This window comes from Sturnira hondurensis, unplaced genomic scaffold (assembly GCF_014824575.4).
Source record: "Sturnira hondurensis isolate 20B ecotype Veracruz unplaced genomic scaffold, ASM1482457v3 Scaffold0021765, whole genome shotgun sequence".
Classification (NCBI taxonomy): Eukaryota; Metazoa; Chordata; class Mammalia; order Chiroptera; family Phyllostomidae; genus Sturnira; species Sturnira hondurensis.
The window spans coordinates 935915-942311 of NW_028094396.1; positions in this window are offsets into that span (position 1 = coordinate 935915).

The following is a 6397-nucleotide window of genomic DNA, read 5'->3' on the forward strand; positions in this document are numbered from 1 at the left end:
CAAGTGGCTGAGCCTTAAGTATTCATGAGGCAGGGCAACCCACTTCTTTGCATTGTGGCGCTGTATGTGGAGCAGGGGTCAGAGAGGGAACAGTGCTGCTTGCTAGCTTGCTCAGCTCTTGTCCCACTCTGTCGCTTCCCTTGTTTCCCACAAGCAGATTGTGCCCTTTTAGGTGCTGATTCCTGGGTCGGTGTACTGTGTGCATTCTAGGATCTCATGGGCTTCTCCATTGTACTTTCCTTTGAGACTGAGAGTTTCTCCTGCTGCCTCATCTCCACAGGTTTTTGCAGCCAGAGGTTTTGAGGCTTTATTTCCCCACACTGATTTCTGCATTAGACTGCAACCTTGGGCTGCGCAGTCTGTGTTGCTCCCCAGTTGTTCCTCCCAGCTTATCTGCACATGAATGTGGGATATCCCATCTGCCAGCTGCCACCTCACCTGCCCGGTCTGCTGCCTTGCCACACGTCCTCTTTGCCCTGGCTTCCTGTCTCTGCTAGAGGGACTTCTTTGAGAAGAGGAAAGAAAAAAGAAGAGGAACATAACTATAAATAATAAAATGGCAATAAATATGTATCTACCAATAATCACTTTAAATGTAAATGGACTGAATGCTCCCATTAAAAGGCATAGGGTAGCTGAATGAATAAGAAAACAAGACCCATATACATGCTGCCTACAAGAGACCCACCCCAGATCCAAATATCAGAGACTGCACGTAAAGGGATGGGAAAAGACATTTTATGCAAATGAAATGGAAAAAAAACTGGGGTAGCAAAACTTATATCAGACAAAATAGACTTTAAAACAAAGACTATAATAAGAGATAAAAGACATCACATAATGATAAAGGGATCAATCCAACAAGAGGACATAACCCTTGAAAACATTTATGAACCAACATAGGAGCACCTCAACATATACAGCAAATATAGGTGGATTCGAAACCCAGAGTTTATTCTTACATTCTTATTTATTAATTATTATATGGTTTTTCATATGAACAACTGTAAACCTACTTTTCCCCAGCTTGTATTGTAATGACTACATACAGTGCCAGGTGAGCACTTAAATTAATGGGGGGACACTTTGTAAATTATATAATTGTCTAATCATTATCCTGTACACCTGAGACTAATGTAAAGTAATATTGAATATCAAATGTAATAGAAAATGTTTAAAAAAACATTAACTTTTTAAAAGAAGGATTCCTGCAACACCACAAAAGGGCAGGACACCACAGCTGGTCTAAGAATGAAGGCAGAAGCTGGAGGTCCCTCAAACAAGGATGGCAGCCATGCCTGGGGTAATAAATACTGAGCAGCAGGCACTTTGCAGATAGATTTGGATGAATTACTTTAATGAAGAAAGAATTTTCTGAAATGTAAACAATTGCATAAATTCGTATGGAATATTTCATTTTTGGTAATAAAGGCCTTTTAACCTACAAGCTCCAGGAAGCTCTATTTTTTATCTGGCATGATACCTGGTAAATGTAGGAACCTCTCAGCTTCAGATACATGTCTCATTGTCCCTATTGACCATTGAAATAGCCTGCATATCAACATTTTGGCATTGAATGACAGAGAGGCGGGCTCCAGAGCTGGACTGCCTGGGTTCGAACCCTCTCCGGGCCACTTATTGTCCGTGTGACTTGGGGCAAGTTTCTTCTCTCCATTTCCTCAAGCTGTCAAACAGAATTCCTAATGGTACCCACTGCATAATTTCATGAGAATTCAAGGGGATGATATATGCAAAACACTAAAGATTGTGCTGGAATAAATGAAATGCTCCATAATACTAACTATTATTATTGTTATTGTTACTCTTGTTGTTTTTCAAAGTGGCTGTCTTCGGAAAGCAGTACAGAATTCTTTCACTGGACCACATGCCATGATGATGGGGTCAGAAAAGATGTTACCAGGCCTGTAGACCTTATGAGGCCTTTGTTTCTGTCTTTGAAAAGAACCCACAGTTCGCAGACTGGAGAGGTTGAGAAGACGCTCATACTGTGCCGCTGGGCTCTCCCAACATCATTCTCTAAAAAAAAAAAAAAAACCCAACCAGACCTTGCTCACCTCCTAAAAGCTGATGAAAGACCTCCCAATGGTGGTGTTTTGTTTTTATCTTAACTGAAAAAAAAAATTCTCAGTAAAAATGAATTTATTGCCTTTTTTATTTTGAAAAAAATCACCCTTAAATACAATGTTGATTATCTACAGAACCTTATCAAGTTTTATGCACCATTAATATGACATTAACACTGCTTTGATACATATAAGATATTCTTCTAGGACCAATAAAAAGGAACAATGTATGATCTTTAGTGATCCAGTAAAAATAATGTGAATACTGCAACAAGAGTGAACTGGGTAGCATTCATGTTTCCCTGGCGCAAGAGCGAGAGAGGCAAAGACAAAGTCAAGGGAAAATTTCTTTCAAATTGATGCACTAAACATTAACAATTTCATACGAGCCCCTTAATGCAGCTGCCCCGAGAGAAGTCGGATTTGCGGCAAGCCATGGGAGACAGCGGCACCTACTGGCTGTGGAATTTGCCCAGCTGGTAGGAAGAGGCGAGAGGGACGGTGGTTCAGGGACAAAACTCCCAAAAAGATTTGTCTCAGGCTCTTTTGATGTTGATGCCACCCATATGTGTACCCTCTTCCTCCATAAGGAAGCTGGGAGCCGATGAACCTTCTTGCATAGTGGACTTCTGGTTTGATGTGATCTGGAGCCTGGCAGTGAGGGGCCAACTCACCGATCAAAAGCAGCAGTTTTCAAGCTCCGCTGCACATTCCAGTCACTGGAGGAGCTTAAAAACCAAGATGCCCAGGCCTACCTACACCAGTGAAGTGCCCTGGGATGGGCCCCAGGCATCAGTGACTTAATTCCTCAGGTGGCTCCACGTGCAGCTGAGATCTGCATCTGTCAGGGCAGTGGCCCATCCCCAGCTGGGTTCACTCCTTGCAGACCTCAAAGAACTCAGTCTAATGCAGAGATCGGCAGGATGGCCTGCATGTGTTCTTGTCCTGTGTTAGGGCTGCGACCCCAGGATGCTCTCTGCAAGGTAGGAGAGGCCCCTGCATGAGAATCCATCCTTTCACTTTAAAACAAACAAACCAAAAATTGGAGCTTTATTGAGTAAACTGGGTTGCAGACCCAATCCCACCATGGCAGGGTGTTCCCCCACACCAATGAACAAGTCTCAGATGCCAGCAGGGAGCCCAAGAATTCAACTCAATCCTGGCACTATCTATCTGGAGATAGCATCAGACTCCGCAAGTTAGAGATTCAGGCCTACAAGACAGTTTCCTGGCCCCCACTTCAGACGCCAACTGCTCGCTGTGCTTCTGACCTACTACTGGCCCCAGGCTGGAGGTTCCTATTCCCGCCTCTAGCTCAGAATGCCAATCACAAGTCCAGATTGTCATCTCTACTCCTGTTCAACTGGCTATAAATCAGAGGTCCCCATGACCCCCTCCTTGGGTTCAATTAATTTGCTAGAACAGCTCACAGAACTCAGAGAAACATATTACTTACTAGATCACTGGTTTATGGTAAAAGGATCTAGCTCAGGAACAGCCAGATGGAAGGGGCAGAAACCTCCACACACTCTCTTGGGGTGCCATTCTCCCTGAATCTCTACGTGTTCACCAACCCGGAAGCTCTCCAAACCCCATTCTCTTGGGTTTTTATGGAGGCTTTAGTTACCTAGTGGTGATTGACTAAATCATTGGTCATCAGTGCTTGATTTGGGGATTGGACTGAAAGTTCCAACCTTCCAGTCAGTTGGTTGGTTCCACTGGTTCCCTAGGTGAATGCTTTCCAAAAGTCACCTCACTAGCATAGTGAAAAAGACAACTTTGTCACTCTCAATGTGTAAGAAAGTCCAAGAGTTTCAGGAGCTGTGAAGCAGAAATTGTGAACACGGCCAAATATATATTTCTTATAAATCATAACATCACGTCGAGATATAACTGATGTATAACAAACTGTACATATGCAAAGTGTACGATTTGACAAGTTTTGCTGTAACTGTGAAACCATCACCACAACCAAGACAAGGACCATACTCTTCAGGATTGAGCTGGACCAGTCCCATTTCATACCCTAGTTTCACAGTTATTCAACACGCATTCTACAGCAGGCATTATGCTGAGTGAAAAGGAAACACAGACTCACCGTGCACAACCTCTTCCCGTGGGATCTGATTTCAGGACCCAGCTGGGACACGAAGGAGGCAAAACTCCTACTTGAAAGTGCTCTGGGGAGAAGAGGCTTAGGAAAAGCTGGTCAGCAGAGATGATGGTTTAGCTGATCTAGACAGTGGAGGTGCTTATTGGGCAGTTGAAGGAAAAGAGTATTCCAAATGGAGGGAACAGCATGAGCGAAGAGTGGAGGTTGAAGAGGCTTTAGTTTAGGTAGCAGCCAGACAGGTGTGCCCAGAGCGTTAGTGCACCTGGGTGTACGAGGCAAAGTGGGAGCTGTTGGTGGCAACAGCCAGGTGACGAGGAGTGATGAGGCACAAGGGGCCTGGCTTGATTCTGTGAGCTTTATTCTCTCCTGGAGAACTGGAAGCCTTCCAGGAGTGTCCAACCTTTTGGTGTCTCTGGGCCACATTGGAAGAAGAAGAGTTGTCTTGGGCCACACATTAAATACATTGGGGCACGTGATCACCAAACTATTTCATAATGTTTTAAGTAAACTTATGATTTTTTTTATCATAGCCATCCTGGCCACAGGTTGGACATCCCTGCAGCTCAAACAAAGGAGTGGCACGATCAGATCTGCATCTTAGAAAATTCATTCTGACAGCTCTCCCAGGTTACAGAACAATCGGTTACACAACCCTTGCAAAGGGGGGATAAATAGTGATGAAAACTGACGTGACCTGGGGTGGTGAACACACGATGCAGTGTGCAGACGATGTGTCATAGAACTGTACACCTGAAACCTATATAATTTTATTAACCAAAGTAATCCCACTAAATTCAATGAAAAAAGAAAACCTATGTAAAAGTCCTAGTGAGCAGAAACAAATGAATTATAGGCCATATTATATAAAAATCAAAAGCCACCTTGAATGCAAAAGCTACTGTCATAAACATTACATGTATACATAGTTAGAGCATTATTTTAATTTATTTTTAAAGATTTTAATTTTTTTTAGAGAGAGGGGAAGGGAGGAAGAAAGAGCGAGAAATATCAATGTGTGGTTGCGTCTCGCACGCCCCCCCTACTGGGGACCTGGCCTGCAACCCAGGCAGGTGCCCTGACTGGGAGTGAAACTAGTGACTCTTTGGCTCTCAGCCCACACTCACCAGGGCTACACCAACCAGGGCTATTTTTATTTAAACAATAGCAATGAAAGCCTCTGAAGAGTCGATGATACCCTGGTCTGTGAAGCCCAGAGCTTGCATGTCTCAGGACCTTTCAAAAGCAATGGAAGCTGGCCTGCCCTGGTGCAGAAGGGCACCAGGGGTGGGACTCTGTAGAAAAGAGGTTCAAATAAATAGCCAACTTCTAGCACTAAACCCAGAACCATCTTCAAACCTAAAGGAGGTAACAGGCCGGTCAGAAATAAAGTCTGTGGTTACAAGTTACAGTGGCCAGACAATATTGAGTTGTGTTTGCATTAATTCTGTGGCTGTTAACTGGTTGTTTGATGGCAAATGTCTGCCCTGGGAACATCAATAGCTGATGAGAGTGTACTTCCTTATTCCATTCACCTCCAAGCCTTGAGGACACAAGAGTAAAAACAAGTGGCATCGGTGAGGATGCTTGCAGCTGCAGAACCGAGAACAGCTACAGGCTTCCCTCGTCTTATTTCACTTTGCTCTATTGCACTTCACGGATGTTGCATTTTCTTACAAACTGAAGGCAAAAGGATTGCAACTTGGTTTATTGCAGTGGTTTAGAACTGAACCCACAGTATCTCCAAGGTAGGCCAGTACTCAAACTGGCCTGACAGTAAAGTTCAGAGGCTTTACGTATGGCCTGATAGTAAGCCCCAGCTCCATTCTTCCATGTTTCTCTCAGCCCTGTCCTCCTTTAGGTCTCAGCTCAGCAAAACTGCAGCAGTTCTAGGCTTCACATCTTTAAGCCCATTCTCCAGAAGAGTTTCTCTTCCTCTAAGTCTCCTATAACGGTTTGGGCTGCATTCTAATTGCATCCACTATGGCGTAAGCCTTATGCCAAGTGTTCACCCTAAAGGCAGTCACTGCAGCGAGCAGGGCTGGGATTCCACTGACTGGCTTGGGCCGATCGAAGCCCACCCCTGGGAGCTGAGGATGCACTCATGCCCACCCGAAACGCTTGGCCACTTCATAATGGGAGGGGAGTGGGATGTATGCCAGGAAGCAGCTGAAAATATCTCCTCTTTGATCAGAAACCCCCT